The sequence below is a fragment of the Phoenix dactylifera genome, chromosome 6 (assembly GCF_051530095.1).
Source record: "Phoenix dactylifera cultivar Ajwa chromosome 6, Ajwa_hap1_PhDact_Kaust_v1.1, whole genome shotgun sequence".
Lineage (NCBI taxonomy): Eukaryota > Viridiplantae > Streptophyta > Magnoliopsida > Arecales > Arecaceae > Phoenix > Phoenix dactylifera.
The window spans coordinates 26,759,340-26,782,364 of NC_143195.1; the positions used below are offsets into that span (position 1 = coordinate 26,759,340).

The window sequence follows — 23,025 nt, forward strand, 5'->3', positions numbered from 1 at the left end:
TTTTTAGAGGAATCTGAAAATTCACTTTTCTCCAGAATTGTTGTCCTAAATTTTTGGGATTGGATGCTCTGTCTTCCTTCCTAGATCTCTTAAAATATCCTTTCATATTTGACATCTTCCACTACTCCTGTTTTGCAGAAAGGATCACGCTACTATGTCATTGGTTCATCCATAGAAGCCCTCAAGTTTAAGGTTAACCCAAAATATGATTTAAATGGAGGAAACCTAACTGTGCTTAGGCTCTTGATCCACCTTAAATAAGTTGTAGTTATTGGTAAATGCACTCTCTTTCCTTCTAAGATGTACCATCCTCTCATTCTCTCTTGAAAGTTAAAATAAAAATGTAAATGCTATCTATAAAAAGAGCTATGCATCAGATTCTCTCTACAACTTCTGTAGAAGTAAGAGCTCTTGATATATCTAATGCTCATTGATAAATGCTTATGCTGATGACTTGTCTATTTTCTTTAAGTAGTGTAAAGTAACACATTTGGCAGATGACTTGATAAGAAACCTTGATGATTGAAATTTATAATTATGTTTGTTTTTTTTTTTAAATGTGCCTGATCTCCAGTACAGCAAGTTGCTTTCAAGGACTTGAGAAAGTTGCTGATGGTGGTTCTTTAACAATGCAGTATACTGGAATGATGCTAGTGGAGGAGATGGCGTCAATTTTCATCACTCCATACTTGCTAATAGTTGTTGTGCCAAATGTAAATTTTGGTGATGCTCTTGAAAAACTATCATTTTTTCTAGACATCTTCTACTCTAAAACATTTATTGTTAATTTACAGCGTGTTGATGACATATTACGCTTCATTTCGGACTTCACTGTGTATGTTGAAGGTGTTGGCCATGTTTGCAGGTTAATCACCTGCTTTCTGTTTGCATTTCCTTGTATTCATCAAAAAGATCACACCTTCTGTCAAGTCTAACCTTTGCTTTTGTATCGTAGCTTAAGTTTGTTTGACTTTGAAAGCCATGGAAATAGGAAGTATGGTTCTCCATTTGATGCTGCAAGAGGCATGAGGAGTTCCCAAGGGAAAATGGAAAAATCATTCTTAAGGTATTCCTCTGCTCGTCACCGCAGACACACACAAATTGTTAAAGCTAGTTGACCGGTCTTTGGTATTTCATGCAGTTCTTGGTGTTCTGCTGATGCGGTTTCACTGATTTTGTACATGTTGTATGAAGATATTTGCTCACTTAAATTATACACCCACTTTAGTGTCAGTATATTGCTGATTATATAAAGATCAATTATTTTCTGAAAAACCAACAGTATCTTTACTTATCTTTATTTGTTACAACTATAGTTTTATTATCTGGTTATTATAGCATTTTATTTGTTTATAGAAGTAACAGGGTCAGCATATATAATTGTTTATTCAAGGTCATAATTGATTGTAGATTGATTCAAAAAGATAGCTAAGCAAATTAATCCAGTCAAAATGAAAACAAATCAAGAAAAAAAATCAAACAACAATATATTATCACAGATACCTGTTGCCTAAGAAAACAAGAAAAATTTGGTAAGCAATTGCTTATTATTTAAGCAAGAATTGAGGTACAAAAGTTGAGAAAGGAAGACTTAGTTATTAGCACGTGCATAAGGTCAAACAAAACTAAAGAAGTGTAGAGTTGTCCTCAGACATTAATTATCTATCTCTTGCTGCTTCTTATGAAGGGTCAAATATAACTGCTTGGGCTTCACAGGTTATGTCAAGGGTACAGTCACAAATGCAAGTCTGCTTAGGGTTGCGAAGTGAGTGATTTGGGTAGCTTGCTAGTACGAAAGGCCAGGTCTTACCACATACCGGACCATGAGAATTCCTCTAGGGTTCATGGGATTTCTAGTTCTCAAAGTTACAATCATTTGGCAACTAAGGTTAGTATCTTGGGGAGGCTTTTACTCGTAGTTGTTATTGGGTGCCTGCCTAGGTGCCTAGGTAGGTTACCTAGGTGTGTTATAGGGGGGTGCTTAGGTGTAGCATGCTACATAGGTGTCAGCCTCGCTGGTTGGGTGCACATCTAGGCAGTCAGTTGTTGACCAGGCCACCTAATTTAAGTGGGTGGTCGCTAGCCTGACCCATGGATAGGAGTCAGAGACCAAACTTGACCTGACCAAACCATTATAGGTCCCGGTCAAACTAGAAAGAGAGAAGGAGAAAAAAATTATTGGGCGATCTCCTCTCGCTGACAACCCCTGTGCTCTCATTGGCAACCAAGGTCAAGGGAGCTGCTCTCCTTAGCCCTCTCGCTGTCTCTTTCTCTCTCTCTCTCTCTCTCTCTCTCTCTCTCTCGCGCACACACACATCTGTCCCATTCTCACTCATTCGTGGTCAATGTTGGCTAGCATGGCTTGCAAGGGTTGGATTGACTGCTCGGCGAACATATTGAGGTGAATTCTTATCCTTCTCTCCCTCTCTTTCTCTCTGCTGTTTCTTCCTCTTTCCCACTTTGTTTCCCTTTCCTTTTCTCTTCCTGTTCTTCTTGTCTTTGATACTGTTAAACCCCACAAGAAATGGAGTCAACAAGCCTCCAAAACAGGGATTTGGCTAAGGTCTTCCTTTTCCTTCTTTCTTTCTTGCTTGCATGCTTTCTTGCTTTCTTTCTTTTTTCTTTAAAACCTTGGCGAGCAAGCACTCATTGTTGTGACATAGCGATAATCTTGTGGGCATTTATTTTGAAGAGTTTCTGGCTTATGATCTCCAGTAAGTTGGTGAATTAGTTGGAAAGTAGTAATTAGCATTTCCCTGTTATTCTTTTCTCAAAAATGCATTGCTTTGTTGGACGGCTTCAAACTCATGATCCCTATAATTGGTCAATTCTATATTCTGAAATCTCTTATTTTATATTTCAGAAATGGTAACAACTAACTAGTCAAATAGGGAAAATATAATAACTTACGTTGTAAATAAAGGAAAGAGAGGATTTGCATACTTGTATATATCCATTAAAGAATGCCTTCTCTAGCATTTAATCTAAAACAATAATGGTTTTATATAATTGCATTCTATGAGTGCAGTACAAACACTAAAATTGTGATGTGCTTGAAAATATTATGTTTTAAGTAGAACTCACGCATTGGTTGTTACATATATCTTTCTAACTCATGTGATGTGACTAGTTTGTTGAGAACAATACGAGTTTTATGAATAATTAGAATATATCAATGTATAATTTATCTTTAAAATTTTGTCCAAATTTTATCACCTTGGCAGTCGCCTAATTGCTTGGGCTATTGCCTAGGCTATAGGAGCTATAGGAGGGTCCATCCCTGGGGTTTCCTAGGCTATTTGACAACTGATTTTGCTGCAAGAGGCCTTCATCCATGCACAGAATCCACCAAGTCTTTTGATGATTGTTTGGCTGTGCCGTCGGCCTTTGTGCTTCCAATGCTATAAGAAGAGTTGAAATTAGCTACACCAAAGAGCATTGAAAACAAATTCTTGTTCCCTTATTATGTGGAAAACTAAGTGCATAAGGTTTTATATAGATTATAGGGTCTCCTGTGTTGAGTGAATATGATGGGAGCACTTGGAACTTGACTCAAACATGAATTCTTTTAAGATGAAATCAAATTAATTTGACTCAACCATGAATGCCTTCAGATGAGGCATCAGATGGATCCACTGTGCAAGACCTGGCATATGCTGGTGCTGTTGACTTGCTGAAGTCTTTTTCTGAGTTAAACAAATGAACAGGATCTGGCAGTTAGTTACCTGGTGTTTGATCAGTCCCACTGCTGCAAGGAGTTGACAATGAACCAAGTTCTGCTGAGCCTGCTTATATCTTGGATCTAATCAAAATATAAAGTTTTCATTATTAGAATATAAATTTCTTTCTTAGCTGTTTGAAACTCTCACTTATATGCATTGTAGGATATAGGTATGTTAATTTCTGGGCATTTGGAAATAATGCTCAAATCATTAGCTGTTACTCATCAGCAGCCAAGTATATCAATTATTCCACATGAATATAGAGCCTGCAAACCTGGTTGACAAAAGTCCTTTACATATCCAAGCTTAAAGTTACAGATATCTGCTTGTTGCCCAGATAGACAACCCAAGAGGGGGGGGGGGGGGGGTGAATTGGGTTTTAAAATAATTTAGCTATTTAAAACGTTGTGGATGACTAATTAAAACTATTGCAAGTTGTTTAATTAATTGCTATATGCTGTAAGTGATATGAGAGTAAGAGAAAGAGAGACAATCAATCACAAACACCAAGTTTTATAGTGGTTCGGAGCTAACCCTTGCTCCTACGTCCACTCCCCAAGTCTCACTTGGGAATTCACTATAACCCCTTGGATTACAGCCGGTTATTTTCCAAGCTCGCAACCAAACTTGTTGTTTTACGAGCTCACAACGAACTCGGTCGGTTTTCCCTGGCTCACCGACTAGAACCGCCCCGATTGTTTTTCCGGGATCACAATCGAACCCTTACACACGTTGGTTTTACACTCGGCTCACCAACCAACCTCAATACCCTTGATTCAATCCCCCGATTGAACCAAGTAAAGACCAGGTGAAAATAAAAGGTACAAACAGAAAACACAGCTTCTCAAAAAGCAGATAAATAACAATATAAACAGAAGAAAAGTTAGAAGCCCTCAAACACGTTTGAGTTGGAGTTGAGTGGGGCTTCTCGAACTTCGGGTCTCCTCTTGAATGTGTGGTCGACTTGAATGCAGGAGGAGGCTTCTTTAATTGCTGGGAAGAGGAAGTTGGATGGAGTTAATGCCGCTCTTCCCTCTTTTCGTTGAAGAACAGGTTGCAGAGATTGAATGCTTGATTACTTTGAGTGGAATAGTTGTTCTCTACTTTGCTACAGTCCTCTGTGGCTATTTAAACCAACCCCCACGGAAACTAGCCGTTAGAGACCTTTTTCTGCCCGTTCTGCACACTCTGCACAGCCTGACAATATGTCCGTTGGTGGGTTGGAGTCGACTCGCGCGATCAGGAGTCGACTCGGCTGTAGCGGGAGTCGACTCATGCTTTTCTAGAGTCGACTCGGCAACTGTTTCGGATTTGAATTAAAGTAGCCTCTTCGACTGGGAGTCGACTCGTCTTGACCCGAAGTCGACTCGCCAACTTCTGGAGCTGACTTGGCATTTTCGGAGTCGGCTCATCCCATGAAGTCCACGGAGCCAATTTTCAACTTGGCCAACTCGAGTCGACTCGACTGTCCTGGGAGTCGACTCGGCGCTCAGAGCCCGAACTCCCGATCTTCTGTCTTTTGGCTCGTCCAGTCTTGGAGTCGACTCGAACTTCCCCGGAGTCGACTCGGCTCTCAGTTTCCGAAACTAAGTCTTCTGCCCTTTTGGTGTACCGCTGCCTTGGAGTCGACTCGAGCTTTCTAGGAGTCGACTCGGCTCTCAGACACAGCAGATTGGTCTTCTGTCTTCTTTGGGGTCGCGGTGTCTAGGAGTCGACTCGCGTATTGCGGGAGTCGACTCGAATCTCAGAGTCCGAAAAACGTTCTCTGACTTTTTTCTTGTGTTCCTCTGAGAGTCGACTCTCACTTTCTTTGGAGTCGACTTGCCAACCATCGGAGTCGACTCGCGTTCCACTGGAGTCGACTCGAATCTCAGACCCGAAAACTGCTCTCTGACTTTTCTGCCTGTGACTCCTAGGAGTCGACTCATACTACCCTGGAGTCGACTCGGTGAATATCGGAGTCGACTCGCGCAGTTCAGGAGTCGACTCGCTGACAGGTTTTGAGTTGATGCTTTCTGTTCGTCTGTCTGTTCTCAGTCGGAGTCGACTTGTACTGATCCGGAGTCGACTCGAGCTCGTGCCAGTGAACTTGATACGCTTGGAGTCGACTCGTGATACTCTGGAGTCGACTCGAGTCTCAGACTTTGGTTCAAGCTGACTTCTTAACTTATCCAAAATATTATGAACCAAGTCTAGAGACACTTAGACAAGATTTTCACTGAAACACTTAATTGAATTCATTAGTAAACAAGAGTTATACTCAAATGCTTTGAGCTTATCAAAATCAAATAGGGTTTTAATCAATCACTCCACAATCTCCCCCTTTTTGATGATGACAAAACATTGAGTATATGTAAAGTGAATTGCTCTATAAACAAGGAAGTAAAATCCATAAATGAATTCAGATGTCTGGTAATTTAATTTATCCAAGTTTGAAAGGTGTGAACAATAAATTTCGGAGTTAAAGCTCCCCTTTTCATTTGGAATTATATAAGCCTTCATATCATGCAATCAATTGTTTGGCTTATATATCTTTAATGATTTAGCTTGCTTAAAATTCAGATTCTCCCTCTCAACATATGCAATCTACTTTGTTTTGATTCATAAGAATTTTTGACTTTTAAATTTTTGGTTTTTAGAGGGAAAATCTGTCAATTTGTTCTTGAGTAGGATTCAGCTAATCTCCGAATATTCCTTGAATAGTTTCTGGAGATTACTCCATTAGGAGCCCCAAAAGAGAGATAATGAGCCTCGAGGTACCAAATCCACTTAGAACAAATTTTTGTGTGTTTTAAAAGTTTTTCTTTTTTTTTATATTGATTTTCATTGATTCCTTTTACATATTTTATATATATTTCTCCCCCTTTTTGTCATCGTATCAAAAAGGAGGTAAGCACACACAATCAATCATAGATCAAATGGCACAGAATTGAAGAAGATATGGCTACTCATTGTATTGATTTGTATGTAAATACATTTGAGAATACAATAAGTAAAGCAAAAACAATACATGTCAAAACAAAACACAAAAAACAGCTATGGTCTCCTCGAGGATGTAGCTCCTCCTCTCGAAGATGTATTTCCTCCTCTCGAGGATGTGGCTCCTCCTCTCGAGGATGTGGCTCCTCTCAATCTGCTCTGCTCCATGAGGAGGGTGACTGCATCTGTAACATGCCCGAGCTGAGTGATAATCGACGAAGTGGCTCTGCTATGTGTAGTGGAGAGCTCAGTCACCGACGTCTGAAGTGCGTCCAGCTTGTCGATGAGCACATTCGACAAGCGCTCGGCCCCCTCGGTAGTGGTGTGCATGTCACGTCCTATGTCATCCCGCATCTGTCGAGTGGTGCTCGTGACCTCACTCAGGCTATGGAACTGGGCCTGGAGCAAAGTCCTCATGTTGTAGATCTCTTCCCGTACATGAGCCGTCATGTCAGTCACGACCGTCAGGGAAGGGACCAACGCTGAAGATGGAGCGGGAGAGGGAGCAGGCACTGAACCTCGGAGCTCCCGAAGCAGATCATCCCGCAGATCTCGGACTATCTCCTGCCGCAGCTCCCGGAGCTGCTCAGGAGCGATGCGGACCTCCATGGGTGGTGGAGCCGAGGAGGAGGGTCCGGCGGAGGTGGTAGGAGCAGAAGTGGATGGAAAGTCCGGTAAGTCAGGATAGTCAGAATCTGGCTCAGGACTAGGGGAGTGTCTGGTGGTCTGTGTGGTGATGGAGGACTTCCTAAACCATGTCCTCTCTATCTTCCGAAACCCCATCCTGTGTAGGGTCCCCGGACGCATGCGATCAGTCCATCGCAATGCGCGAAAGGGTTCCCCCTCAGGGATAGGAATCTCGTACTCCCTAAACAACAGAGTGAATACCATACTGTAGGGTAGGGTGAGCCTAGGTCTGTCTAGTGGCTCACACAGGTATCGATAAATGAGTTTGGGGAATTGATTGGGGTGTCCTGAAGCATGTAGAACATGAGAGCTAGGTCTAGGTCTCTCTCAGATACAAAATCAAATCTCCCGGTCTTAGGGAAGATGGACCTAGACAATATACTCAGGAGGATCCGCACCTCAATCGGAAGTGAGCTAGCGGATACCTCGTCTAAGGGTGACTGGGGTGGATGCCCTAGAATGGCCGTAAGGGCCTCAACCCTGTCCTCGGGGTGTGTGGGAGCCACCCCTACTTGTGGAAGGTGGAGGATGTGGGCAATAAGATCCTCCGTAATGAACAGAGGGACACCGGCTACCGTGCCCTCGATACCCCCATCTTCCCGATGGACGGTACCGTAAAACTCTCTAACTAATCCAGGGTAAGTTGGGAGATCTAATGTGAGGAAATACTCTAAGCCCTGGACACGCAATCTCTCACCTATGGTGAAACCCTCCCGGGAGAGATAGTCGAAATCGACATATCTCCCGGTGGTGACGGCCTTCCCGGCGCACGGCCTCGCGGGAACCGCCCTCGGCGGGGAACGAGCCGGAGGTTGTTGCCTCGCGGGATCGTGCCGAGCCTTGGAGCGCCTCTCGGGACCGGCCTCGGGTCGGGACCTCTTCCAGACTACGGTTTTACGTGGCATAAGGACCTAGATTGGGAGGAAAACCCTAAGGGACGGTGAAAGGTTGACGGAAAAGGCTTGGGGACGACCGGGGACGACCTAGGAGTCGGCTCTAGGGCTTGTGAACAGTGGCGGCGGAGAATAGAAGTGTTTTCGAAACGACAAAGTTAGGGTTAAAAAGTCGGATCCCGACTGCGAGTCGGCTCCACTGAGTCGCGAGTCGACTCGACCTCGAGTCGACTCCAGAATATGCGCGAGTCGACTCCCCCTCTGCTGCCATCAATCTCGAGTCGACTCCCGCAAATGCGCGAGTCGACTCCCCCTCAGGAGCCGACTCTGAAACTTACTCGAGTCGTCTCTAACTTTGGCACGCACCTAAAAATCATGTTATGTTCGTGCCGAATGAGGAAAAATTGCTAAATTATGATCTGATTTGATGATCATTGAAAAGAAACTCTATTTTAACCACAATCTAATCATCAAAATCAACGAATCTAGTGGAAACTACCACTAGGATGGATCAATCACTCCTAATCCCCTCCTAAGCACACTAAACCTCTCTTCACTTAGGGGTTTTGTAAAAATGTCTGCTAATTGATCATCAGTACAAACAAATTGTAGTGTCACATCACCATTCAGTACATGATCTCTTATGAAGTGATGTCTTATCTCAATGTGTTTAGTTCTTGAATGCTGAATTGGATTTTTAGTTAGATTAATGGCACTTGTATTATCACAGTTAATAGGTATTTTATCTTGTTTAATGCCATAATCTTCTAATTGTTGTTTGATCCACAAGATTTGAGCACAACAACTCCCGGCTGCAACATATTCAGCTTCAGCAGTAGATAATGCAACCGAGTTTTGTTTCTTGCTAAACCATGAGATTAGGTTTTCTCCTAGAAATTGACAAGACCCGCTGGTACTTTTTCTATCAAGCTTACATCCAGCGAAGTCTGAATCTGTGTATCCTATTAGGTTTAGGCTAGATTCTTTAGAATACCATAACCCTATGTTCTTTGTTCCTATTAGGTATTTAAAGATTCTCTTTACTGCAATTAGATGTGATTCCTTAGGATTAGCCTGATATCTAGCACACATGCAAACACTAAACATAATATCAGGTCTACTTGCAGTAAGATACAATAAAGATCCTATCATACCTCTATACAGTTTCTGATCTACAGATTTACCTGATTCATCTTGGTCTAATTTGCATGATGAGCTCATGGGGGTGCTGATTGATTTGTTTCCCTCCATATCAAACTTCTTGAGCATCTCCTTGATGTATTTGGCTTGATTGATGAAGATGCCTTCTTCAGACTGTTTGATTTGAAGCCCGAGAAAGTAGTTCAGCTCTCCCATCATGCTCATCTCAAATTCACTCTGCATCAAATCAGCAAATTCTTCACAGAGGCGATTGTTAGTAGCACCGAAAATGATATCATCAACATAAATCTGTACTAGTAGCATATCTTGGTTTTTCTTTTTCAGAAATAGTGTTGTATCTACATTACCCCTAGAGAACTCATGTTCTAGTAGGAATTTGCTAAGCCTCTCATACCATGCTCTAGGTGCTTGTTTCAAACCATAAAGTGCTTTGTTCAATTTATAAACATGATTAGGGTATTGATGATTTTCAAAACCAGGAGGTTGTTCTACATATACCTCCTCATTAATATACCCATTTAAAAATGCACTTTTTACATCCATTTGAAATAACTTGAAGTCCTTAGAGCATGCAAATGCTAATAATAATCTAATAGCCTCAAGTCTAGCTACGAGAGCAAAGGTTTCATCAAAATCTATACCTTCTTCTTGATTATAACCCTTTGCTACTAGTCTAGCCTTATTCCTTATTACAATTCCATTTTCATCTAGTTTATTTTTATAAATCCATTTTGTACCTATAATTGGATATTCAGAAGGTCTCTCAACTAGATTCCATACTTTGTTTCTAGTAAATTGGTTTAATTCTTCTTGCATTGCATTTATCCAGTTTACATCATTTTCGGCTTCTTCTATGTGTTTGGGCTCAAAGTGTGAGACAAAAGCTAGATGGTTATTTAAATTTCTAAGGGATGCTCTAGTCCTAACCGGTTGAGATGGATCATCTAGAATTAGTTCCTTAGGATGCCCGTGAGCATACCTCCAAGCTTTAGTTAGCCCATGATCCGCAATAGCCTCTTGGCTTGATGATGCATCTTCAATCAATTTTTGATTGTCATCTTGTAATGTCATCTCATTTATCTTTTCTTCAAGAATTTCAGCCTCATCATCCAAATTACCTTTCTTACTAGAGGAAAAATCACTAGAATCATCAAACACAACATGTATGGATTCTTCTATAACTAGGGTTCTTTTATTAAAGACTCTATAGGCTTTACTAGTTGTGGAGTAACCTAAGAATATGCCCTCATCAGATTTAGAGTCAAATTTACCTAGATTATCTTTCCCATTATTATGAACAAAACACCTACATCCAAAAACATGAAAGTAATTAACTTTTGGTTTTCTGTTTTTCCAAAGTTCATAAGGTGTTTTCTTTATAATGGGTCTTAATAAAGCTCTATTTAATATATGACAAGAAGTATTAATGGCTTCTCCCCAAAAGTACTTAGGGAGGTTACTTTCACATAACATAGTTCTAGCCATTTCCTCTAGAGTTCTATTTTTTCTTTCCACAACTCCATTTTGTTGTGGTGTCCTAGGTGCAGAAAAATTATGGGTTATCCTCTTTTTACTACAAAACTCATCAAATGACTGATTTTCGAATTCGGTACCATGGTCACTTCTAATAGCTATTACTGAGGTATCTCTAGTATTGGTTACTTCTTTATGGAATTTCTTAAAAACAGAAAATGCTTGATCCTTATGTGCTAGGAACATGACCCATGTGTACCTAGAATAATCATCTACAATAACTAGACCATATTTATTTCCACCTAGGCTTGTTGTTCTAGTTGGTCCGAATAGGTCCATGTGTAATAATTCCAGAGGTCTAGAGGTAGAGACACATTTTATGGATTTAAATGAGTTTCTAGATTGTTTGCCAAATTGACATGCTTCACATATTTTATTCTTTTCAAATTTTAATTTTGGCAAACCTATCACGGAATCTCTTTTAACTAGTTTAGTTATTGTGTCCATGCTTGCATGACCTAACTTACGGTGCCATAACCAACTAGCATCATTATCCTTAGTTTCATTAACAACTAAACATTGGTTATGTTTGGCAAGATCTTCAAGGTCTACAACATACACATTCCCACGTCTAATTCCTTTAAAAACTAAACTATTGTCATTTGGATTTGTTATAATGCATAGTGATGGTTTAAACATAACATCATACCCTTTATCACATAATTGACTAATGCTTAATAGGTTATGCTTAAGACCATCAACATATCTAACATTATCAATAAAAGTAGAAGGGGTAATTTGAACTTTACCAATACCAATGATGTGACATTGGTTGTTGTCTCCAAAAGTCACAGCACCTCCCTTCTTAGCTTCAAGGGTGAAAAATTGATCCTTGTCACCCGTCATGTGTCTTGAGCAGCCACTATCCAAGTACCAGCAATTTTTGTTGACCTTGGCTGCAAGACACTCCTACACAAGCAGATCATATAATCTTAGGTACCCAAGTTTTCTTGGGTCCTTCATGGTTAGTCATATTGGTTCCTTTTGGAACCCATATCCTTTTAATTTTTCTTTTAGTTTTTCCTTTCCTATAGTCACATACATTTGCCTTATGTCCTACAGTTCCACAACAAAAGCAGATTACTTTCTTAGTTTTGCTTTCTCCAGCTTTAACAAAGAAGTTACTAAGAAGTTTTTGTTTATTTTTTGGATTATACCCTAAACCTGCTCTATTAAATACTGCTCGTTGACTATTTAGTATCATGTTCAATTTTTCAGAACTATATGTAAACTTTTCTACCAAAGGTTTGTACTTTTCAAGTTCTTTAGTTAGAGCTTGTTTTTCGGTTTTTAGAATGTTTAAATCTTTTATGAGTTTCTCGTTTAAGTTTTGTTTATTGTTTTTAAGTTCTGAAATTTCCTTAGTTAATTTTTCATTATCTTTACTCAAGGTATTAGTCTTTTGAGTTAAGAGTTGATTGCTTGTCTTAAGTTCTAAATTTTCTTTGATAAGAACATCTTTATCCTTAACTAATGAATCATACTTACGGATATAAGTTTGGTTAGTTACTTTGAGTTCTTTGTTTTTAGCATTTATAGCCTTATATTCAATCATTAGTTCATTAAAAGCATCATAAAGCTCATCAAAAGTAAAATCTAAAGGCGATTCGGACGTTACCTCATTTTCATTGGCCATTAAGCAGAAATTGGCCTTTTCCTCTTGTTCCTCATCCGATGAAGAGGATCATGAGTCAGAGTCGGATAGTGTTGTGACAAGAGCCTTCTTCTTCTTGTACTTGCTCCCCTTCTTCAGTAAAGGGCACTCAGCTCTTATGTGACCCGGCTTCTTGCACTCGTAACACCCAATTCCCTCATTTTTCCTTTCCTTACCTTTGTCCTTGCGGTAGGAATTTGAGGGGCCTCTCCTTGGATGATAGGACTTCTTGTGGTTGATGAATTTTCTGAATTTGCGCACAAGAAGAGCCTCACCATCATCTCCCTCAAGCTCTTCTTCTTCACTACTGCTGCTGCAAGACAAGTCTTTATTAGATGATGTAGATTTAAGAGCTATTACATTTTTCTTATGGGAGGACTCTTCTTCGCTGTGCTGCTTCATTGTGAGCTCGTAAGTCATTAGGGATCCAAGGAGCTCTTCAAGTGGAAGCTTGTTCAAGTCTTTAGCTTCTTGGATTGCCATCACCTTGGCTTCCCATGACCTTGGTAGACAGCGAAGAATTTTCCTGACAAGCTCACTGTTAGTATAGTTCTTGCCAAGGCTTTTTAGGCCATTGACAATGTCAGTAAACCTAGTGAACATGCATGTGATTGTTTCATTAGAATCCATTTTAAATAATTCATACTTATGAACCAATATATTTATTTTGGATTCTTTGACTTGATTCGTGCCCTCATGGGTCACTTCAAGTCTGTCCCAAATCTCTTTTGCAGAATTGCAAGTAGAGACCCTATTGAATTCATTTCTATCTAAGGCACAATAAAGCACATTCATAGCTTTAGAATTTAGTTGTGCCTTTCTCATGTCATGTTCATTCCAATCCTTTTCTAGTTTGGGTACCGTGACACCCTCTACATATATGGATGGGATGTATGGCCCATTTACTACAATGGTCCACATCTCATAGTCTTGGGCTTGGATGAATATTCTCATCCTAGCCTTCCAATATGAGTAGTCGGATCCATTAAAGAATGGGGGTCTTTGGGTGGACTGACCCTCAATGTGGGAAGATCCAAATGGGGTTGTCATTTTGATCTTTGACTCTTAGAGTAGAAGAGTTTAGGCTCTGATACCACTTGTTGCCCAGATAGACAATCCAAGAGGGGGGGTGAATTGGGTTTTAAAATAATTTAGCTATTTAAAACGTTGTGGATGACTAATTAAAACTATTGCAAGTTGTTTAATTAATTGCTATGTGCTGTAAGTGATATGAGAGTAAGAGAAAGAGAGACAATCAATCACAAACACCAAGTTTTATAGTGGTTCGGAGCTAACCCTTGCTCCTACGTCCACTCCCCAAGTCTCACTTGGGAATTCACTATAACCCCTTGGATTACAGCCGGTTGTTTTCCAAGCTCACAACCAAACTTGTTGTTTTACGAGCTCACAACGAACTCGGTCGGTTTTTCCTGGCTCACCGACTAGAACCGCCCCGATTGTTTTTCCGGGATCACAATCGAACCCTTACACACGTTGGTTTTACACTCGGCTCACCAACCAACCTCAATACCCTTGATTCAATCCCCCGATTGAACCAAGTAAAGACCAGGTGAAAATAAAAGGTACAAACAGAAAACACAGCTTCTCAAAAAGCAGATAAATAATAATATAAACAGAAGAAAAGTTAGAAGCCCTCAAACACGTTTGAGTTGGAGTTGAGTGGGGCTTCTCGAACTTCGGGTCTCCTCTTGAATGTGTGGTCGACTTGAATGCAGGAGGAGGCTTCTTTAATTGCTGGGAAGAGGAAGTTGGATGGAGTTAATGCCGCTCTTCCCTCTTTTCGTTGAAGAACAGGTTGCAGAGATTGAATGCTTGATTACTTTGAGTGGAATAGTTGTTCTCTACTTTGCTACAGTCCTCTGTGGCTATTTAAACTAACCCCCACGGAAACTAGCCGTTAGAGACCTTTTTCTGCCCGTTCTGCACACTCTGCACAGCCTGACAATATGTCCGTTGGTGGGTTGGAGTCGACTCGCGCGATCAGGAGTCGACTCGGCTGTAGCGGGAGTCGACTCATGCTTTTCTGGAGTCGACTCGGCAACTGTTTCGGATTTGAATTAAAGTAGCCTCTTCGACTGGGAGTCGACTCGTCTTGACCCGGAGTCGACTCGCCAACTTCTGGAGCTGACTTGGCATTTTCGGAGTCGGCTCATCCCATGAAGTCCACGGAGTCAATTTTCAACTTGGCCAACTCGAGTCGACTCGACTGTCCTGGGAGTCGACTCGGCGCTCAGAGCCCGAACTCCCGATCTTCTGTCTTTTGGCTCGTCCAGTCTTGGAGTCGACTCGAACTTTCCCGGAGTCGACTCGGCTCTCAGTTTCCAAAACTAAGTCTTCTGCCCTTTTGGTGTACCGCTGCCTTGGAGTCGACTCGAGCTTTCTAGGAGTCGACTCGGCTCTCAGACACAGCAGATTGGTCTTCTGTCTTCTTTGGGGTCGCGGTGTCTAGGAGTCGACTCGCGTATTGCGGGAGTCGACTCGAATCTCAGAGTCCGAAAAACGTTCTCTGACTTCTTCCTTGTGTTCCTCTGAGAGTCGACTCTCACTTTCTTTGGAGTCGACTTGCCAACCATCGGAGTCGACTCGCGTTCCACTGGAGTCGACTCGAATCTCAGACCCGAAAACTGCTCTCTGACTTTTCTGCCTGTGACTCCTAGGAGTCGACTCATACTACCCTGGAGTCGACTCGGTGAACATCGGAGTCGACTCGCGCAGTTCAGGAGTCGACTCGCTGACAGGTTTTGAGTTGATGCTTTCTGTTCGTCTGTCTGTTCTCAGTCGGAGTCGACTCGTACTGATCCGGAGTCGACTCGAGCTCGTGCCAGTGAACTTGATACGCTTGGAGTCGACTCGTGATACTCTGGAGTCGACTCGAGTCTCAGACTTTGGTTCAAGCTGACTTCTTAACTTATCCAAAATATTATGAACCAAGTCTAGAGACACTTAGACAAGATTTTTACTGAAACACTTAATTGAATTCATTAGTAAACAAGAGATATACTCAAATGCTTTGAGCTCATCAAAATCAAATAGGGTTTTAATCAATCACTTCACACTGCTCAACATATACATGTCATATATCTGTAATTTTTAGCTATTTACAAATTTTACAGTTTCTAGACCTCTTTGTTATGAAAGTAGATATGAAAGTAGATATAAAAATTGACTTGAAAGTGATTAAATTTGTACAATAATACCTTATTTTAGGAATAATTTTTTGGGGGGAGGGAGAAGGGGTGGGGAAGCATCTGACAGGGAAAACAGAAAGGGTGAGGGAGAGGCTTTTGACCGAGATTGGGAGGAATTGAGATATTCTTATCAGTTATCAATCTTCCATGTTGTTTATCAAGATGGTATAGCTATACATAATGAAAAACATTTAACTTTTTTGTTCTGTTTTTTGTTTCTCAATTAACATCGACTCTGAATACCTCAGACTCCTTAGCTTCTCTATTTCTCGCTCTTCTTCGACCGATAAAGCTCAACTATCTCAACTTCCCACCATCATACCATTTAGTCCTTTTGACTTTTGACTTTTGACATATCGAAAGTCAATGAAAGAACTTGTAACTTTTCTTTTGAAAATGAATATGAAAAAAACTCTTTAAATAAGTTCAGTCTAACATGTTCTACTAATTTCTAAATCAATGTTGCCTGCACCTCACATTATGAATTTCTAATCAACAGCCCTTCACTATATGAAGGATACAAAATGCTCCAGAACTTCTGAATGAGGTGATGATACTTAATATATATGATTCTATAGGAAAGTTGGTCTTGTGTACATAAAAGTGACAATAAACTCTAGGAGTGCTTAAATAACAAACTTTTTTGTGCCAAGTACTTATATCAAATAGAACTCCGTAGTAAAGATAAGTAGATATGGAAATGTTGCAAGATTAGGAGATTGGTATGTCCATATTTTAAGTTTTTTGATGTGCCTGATACTTGGACACTTGGGACACTTATGACCCTCCTTGACACTTCATACCATTAAATCATGATGTCATCATCATTATGAGCCTACTTTTGACACCAAGGTTTACCGAACTAGTACAGAGATCCGTGCTGGTCGGCTACCGGTTTGGTACGGTACCAGTTCGGTATGCGGTGAACCGGGCAATTCACCCTAATTCAATAGACCATGATTCAAGCCTCTTAAAGAGGTGGTGGGCTTCGAACCGGTTCGAACCGGCCAAACCGCCTAGTTTGGGGCGGTTTGGAGCGGTTTAGGGCGATTTTTTTTGGGGGGGGGGGGGATTTCAAAATTTAGGACCGAACCGATTCGGTTTCCCATCGGTTCGGTACGGGGTCAACCGGATGGTTCGGTCCGGTTTGGCATATCTTGTTTGACACTACTATATGAAAGTTATTTATTCTAACATATTTATTAGAAATTTTTTTATTAGTTTTGTGAATAGAAGAAGCAGTGGGTCCACCTTATTATTTTTTGTTCCTATTTACACAAACATATATAAGCTATAGGTGTGTCACCATTGAAAGAGTAGATGCCCTACAAGCCAATCGCAATATGTATTGTGAAGGATTTTCTTTTGATTTTCTAAATCATGTACATGACATTTAATATAAATAAAGGCATTGTGTTTCATCATATGCTGTTGATTATATTTGTGATGAACCTCTTAGATTAAGACAATGATTTTGAGGCTATGATGAGATCATACTAGAGAGACCTAAAATCTTAAAATCCTAATCTTAAATATTCCCAGTCATTGGTACATTGAGTCGAGGATCAATGTTTCCCGGAAAGACTGGCACATCTTATGTATGCTCGATGCAGAGGGTGATTGATCTCACAATCACTTGTGTGGAGACACTAATACAAAGATGTGGGTGCTCATTAGAGAAATGAGTTCACTGAATTGACCTACAAAGAGAAATCTTATGAAGTCTTACTTACATGTCAAAAGATGATTCTCTTAGTGGGAGTTGTGCAACTGATCCTTTGACCTGAGATCACCATAGTATCTTGTGCACATAAATCCATATTTTGGTTTCCACTCATTCATGACAATAAGTTATGTACGAGGTCTTCTGGATATGGTGGAATGTGTATGAAGGTTATGAGTAGGTCAACAAGGAATTAATCACTTCTAGTAAGAGAAGATCGCATCCTATTTATTCTAATCATATGATAATTCAGAAAGTCTTTGATCAAAGCACAATGAAAATTAGAAAGAGTTTCTAATATTTCATTATTCGAATTATCATTAGAAGATTGAGAAATATATGAATATAAAATTGAGTTTGACATATATTCATACTCATATACATATTCGGGATGCAGTTTGATTAAAGGATTGAATTGCACGGTAACTTGCCACTGAAGGGTATTTTTGGTATTTCCACCAAATTCCATATTTTTCGGGTAGACATGACACGTTGCTAGACGTCAATCTTGTCTTATAGGTTTGATCGAATTAAAGAGTTTAATTCGATCACCAATTAGAAAGGATTCTAATTGTTAAGTTTGGGTTCGCGCAGTTTGGACTTAAATCGATTAGAAGAGTTCTAATCAAGTTGGGTCAACTTGCACTCACACCTATTGCTGGCTAAGTATGGAACCCAATGGGTCACACACAAGAAAAACTTATTAAGGGTCTAATTGGATTAGATCATGTTTGCAAGATAGACATCCTAGCAGGTGTTGCAAACCCTTAGCTCTTGATTCGAATTGGATTCGAATCTGATTCTTAATTGATCTAATTTGATTAGATCATCTTCTAATATGGGTTAGCCAAGAGTTGGCACCTAATTGGCTTGGTTTGAGTCTAATTGGATTAGATTTAATAAATCATTCAATCTAGACCGTTAGATCTTGATCTACCGTTGGATGAAGACATAATGGAGAGTTGGTTTAACCCAATTGGATTGGGTTAGAGGATGGCTATCATAATTGACCATTGGATCTTAATCCCACCATTGGATGAAGACATAATGGGTCAAGTAAATGGCGCCTTGAATTGGATCCCTTGGATCATCATCATGAAAGATCAAGAGGTGAGGCATGATGGACATGTGATTAGCATGTGATGTTGACTTGGTCAAAATATGGCACCACATGAAAGGACATATCATTTGATACACCTCTTCACTTGATCTGCACCTCCTCTTATTTGATATGGCCCTTAGATGATGTCCTTTCATGAAAGGATGTATGGATGGGAAGCATCCCTTGGAGATGCATCCCTACACCTATTATAAATAGGCTAGCACTCCATGGGTTTCATAATTCCAACTCCACCCCACTCCTCTCTTCTTTCTTTCTTACATTAGTTTCTTTCTTTCTAGTATTGCTTCTAGTGTGTCCTAAGCCAAGACAAGGTGGTCTTCTTTAGGACAAAAGGATTAGAAGTAATTTTAGAAGGTTAAAGAAAAATAGAAAGAAAGGAAAGCAAGCCATTAGAGTTCTTTAAGAATTCTGCATTAAGGATCAAAGTCTTTGGAGCTTAAGACTTAAATCAAGTTTTCGTGTGGATCAACGTTGGAGGGTGAACACTTGGGCACCTAGTGGAAATTCTGCATATTGGATTAGCGTTAGAGGTATTCTTCTATTTCTGCATTTATATTATATTATTTGATTGCTTCCATTAAGGTGATCTTGGCTTATAAGGGTTTTATGTTAAGGAACTTTATCAAGAAATTTTTAAAATTCCTAACTTCCGCTGCGCATTATAACATGCTAAAACCCTTCAGTGGTATCAGAGCCATCCTTAATTGGTTCAATCAAATAATTATGTATGATGTATGATTATTAATTTACTATGAGATAGTAATGTCATATGCTTAGAGAAATGCTGAAATGTATGATTAATATATGATATGTTATGTAATAAAATATCATGATATGAAATTTTCCATATGAAAATATGTTGAAGCATGTTAATTAATTGCTTATGATTTATACATGCTATGAGATAGCCATGATGCATAATAGTTTATTTTAGACATGTTAAATGTATGTTACAATTAAAGAATGTGCTAGAGACTAGTAAGCCCTCAATAAAAATTTATATTAAGTCATAGTGTTGAAAAACTTTGAGCTAACCCATTCTAGAACAATTAATCTAATTGGTGTCTAAGGAAAGCACTAAAGGTGGTTACTTAATTAGGACCTTACTCTCTGAGTAAGGGGAGCCTCCCACCTGCTTACCTGGCCAATTGTTTGATTGCCTATTATGGATAAGCTTAATATTGATATAACACTATTGATAGCCTTCCTTCATGCCTCGATATTATTATGTCAAGATCCATGCTAGTTTGTTGTGCTAACACAAGACTTGCAATGGGGACTGATGTTATACTGTCTTGGTGCATTAAGATGCTTATGGCATATTTTAATATATATTGCCTTGTTGTGCAACCACAAGGGCAATATTATTCGAATATGACTATATGGAAATGAAGGGTTTGACTTAACTAAAATATTATTGTTTGTTGTGCTAACACAAGGCAATAAGTATTTTAAGAGGACAAGATAAAGTTGAGAATTGCATGAGATGCAATTGGAAAGAGTTTCCTACCTTTGAACTCATAAGAGTTTGTTGTGTAAACACAAGGCTTTTTATGATGAATTAGGATCTCAACCCTACTCAGAAAAATTATATTTTCACGTTTATCATAGGAGAGGGCTATGATATTCGATAAAAATAGTAGGAGACAAATTAGATTAAAGTCCTTATTTAGTTGCAAACATGTCATCATGATTGGTCTGCTTATATTAGTTTTGTTCTTGCATATATAGAATTATTAAATGGCTTCTTCACTTTCACTAAGAGGCATCTTAGATGCCAACAAGTTGACCGGACCAAACTATGTGGACTGGTTGAGGAATTTAAAGATAGTACTCACTCAGGAGAAAATTTCCTATATACTTGAAACCCCTGATCTTGGAGATCTAGGGGATGATGCTACAGAAGAGGAGGTTGCCACACATAAGATGTGGAAAAATGACAGTGTGACTGTCAAATGTATCATACTTGCCTCTATGAACAATGAATTACAGAGGCAACATGAAGGCATGGACACTCAATACATACTTCTCAATTTAAAAGAGTTGTATGGAGAACAAAGCAGGACTGCTAGGTATGAGATATCTAAGCAGTTGTTCCGTGCTAGAATGAATGAAGGAACTCCAGTGCAAAACCATGTTCTTATGGTTATAGACTTGATCACCAGATTAAGTCAATTAGGTTTTGCTATGGATAGTGAGCTCAGTCAGGATTTGATCCTGCAATCACTGCCTAATTCATTCTCTCAGTTTGTTGTGAACTTTCACATGAACAAGCTGAACACCTCCCTGCCTGAGCTGTTAAATATGCTCAAAATAGCTGAAGGGCATATTAAGAAGGATAAAGGTCCACTCCTTCTTATAAATAGCACCTCTATGAGAAAATCGGGAAATAAGGGTTCTAAGAAACGATTGAACCCCAAGAGTAGCATCAAAAAGAAAAAAGGAAAGAAAAACTCCGGATCAAGTACCTGTTTTCATTGCGGCAAAGCTGGCCACTGGAAAAGGAATTGCAAGAGTTTTCTTGCAAGTATGAAGACCGATGCAAGAGTTGCATCAAAAGGTATGTTTATGTTACATGCCAACTTGTCATTAAGTTCTTCAAATTCAAATTCATGGGTATTGGATACCGGCTGTGGTTTTCACATTTGCAAATCTTTGCATGGACTACAGAAAATTAAAATTTTGAAGAAAGGTGACTTCGAGCTGTATGGCGCTGGAGGAGAGTCCATCCAGGCTGAAGCTGTTGGAACCTACAACTTGGAATTGCCTTCGGAAAAGCTCCTACAATTAGAAGATTGTTATTATATGCCCAAAATTATTAGAAATGTAATTTCCATTCCTTTGTTGTTAAAGAAAGGTTTTGAAATTAATGGAAAGGGCAATGGTTGCTCTATTTATTTTTCTAATAAGCATCTTTGCAATGGCATTATGGAAAATGGTCTTCTAGTTTTATTACTTAATGACAATGTCTTTCATATTAATAAAAGCAATAAAAGAAAGAGAGAGGAAGTGAATAATACCCTCCTTTGGCATTGCCGACTTGGTCACATAAGTGAATCAAGAATCAACAAGTTATACAAAGAAGAGTTCTTTGATCCTTATGATTATGAATCATTAGGAACTTGTGAATCTTGTCTTATGGGAAAAATGACCAAGTCTCTATTCACTGGACATGGAGAAAGGGCAAGTGAGTTATTAGGACTTATACATACAGATGTATGTGGTCCTATGACAACTCCAACTAGAGGCGGATACTCTTACTTCATCACATTCACTGATGATTTATCAAGGTTCGGATTTGTGTATCTTATGAAACATAAATACGAAGCCTTTGATAAGTTTAAAGAGTATCAAAGTATGGTTGAAAAACAAACCGGAAAGTGTATTAAAATCCTTCGATCTGATCGAGGAGGTGAATACCTTTCTAGTGAATTTTTAAATCATCTTAAAGAAAAGGGCATTCTCTCTGAATGGACACCTCCGTATACGCCACAACTAAATGGTGTAGCTGAACGGAGGAATCGTACTCTATTAGATATGGTAAGATCCATGATGTGCTTTACAGATCTTTCTATTTCCTTCTGGGGTTATGCCTTAGAAACTGCTACATATGTGCTAAACAGGATACCTTCAAAATCTGTATCTAGTACTCCATATGAGATATGGAGAGGTAGAAAGCCCAATCTTAAATATTTTAAAATATGGGGCTGCCAAGCATATGTCAAAAGAAATTTTGGACATAAACTAAGTGCTAGATCAGATAAATGTACATTTATAGGTTATTCCAAAGAAAGTATTGGATATCTCTTCTATCACCCTACTGAACAAAAGGTATTTGTTAGTAGGCATGCCACTTTCTTAGAAAAAGAGTTTATCTTAGAAAAGGGCAGTGAAAGAAGAATTGAACTTAATGAAGTTCAAGACCTACAAATAGAAACACAAGAAATTCTTCAACCAGATGTACCCATTGATGAAGTACAACCACAACACACATCTCCTCTCCAAAGGTCAGATAGAGTGCGAAATGCACCTAAGAGATATGGGTTTATCATTGAGAATGATGAAGCCCACATCGTCGAAAATGATGATCCTCTGACCTATTCGGAAGCTATCATGAGTAATGACTCTAACAAATGGTTAGAAGCTATGAAATCCGAAATAGACTCTATGTATACCAACCAAGTATGGACTTTGGTTGATGCACCAGAAGGTGTAAATCCTATAGGTTGCAAATGGGTCTATAAGAAGAAGATTGGAGCAGGTGGCCAAGTAGAAACCTACAAGGCTAGATTGGTGGCAAAAGGTTTCAGGCAAAAGCAAGGAATTGACTATGATGAAACT

The 23,025-nt window shown here is 39.5% G+C and overlaps 1 pseudogene across 1 annotated transcript in view; it reads left to right on the plus strand.

Annotated features, from left to right (window-relative positions):
* LOC120108824 (autophagy-related protein 9-like) overlaps positions 1–23,025 on the plus strand; it is a 48,022-nt pseudogene that overhangs the window by 19,349 nt on the left and 5,648 nt on the right. Inside the window, exons 6-8 of the transcript XR_016395762.1 lie at positions 636–713; positions 795–865; positions 956–1,066. The product of XR_016395762.1 is annotated as an autophagy-related protein 9-like (transcript). The remainder of the gene's footprint in view (positions 1–635; positions 714–794; positions 866–955; positions 1,067–23,025) is intronic.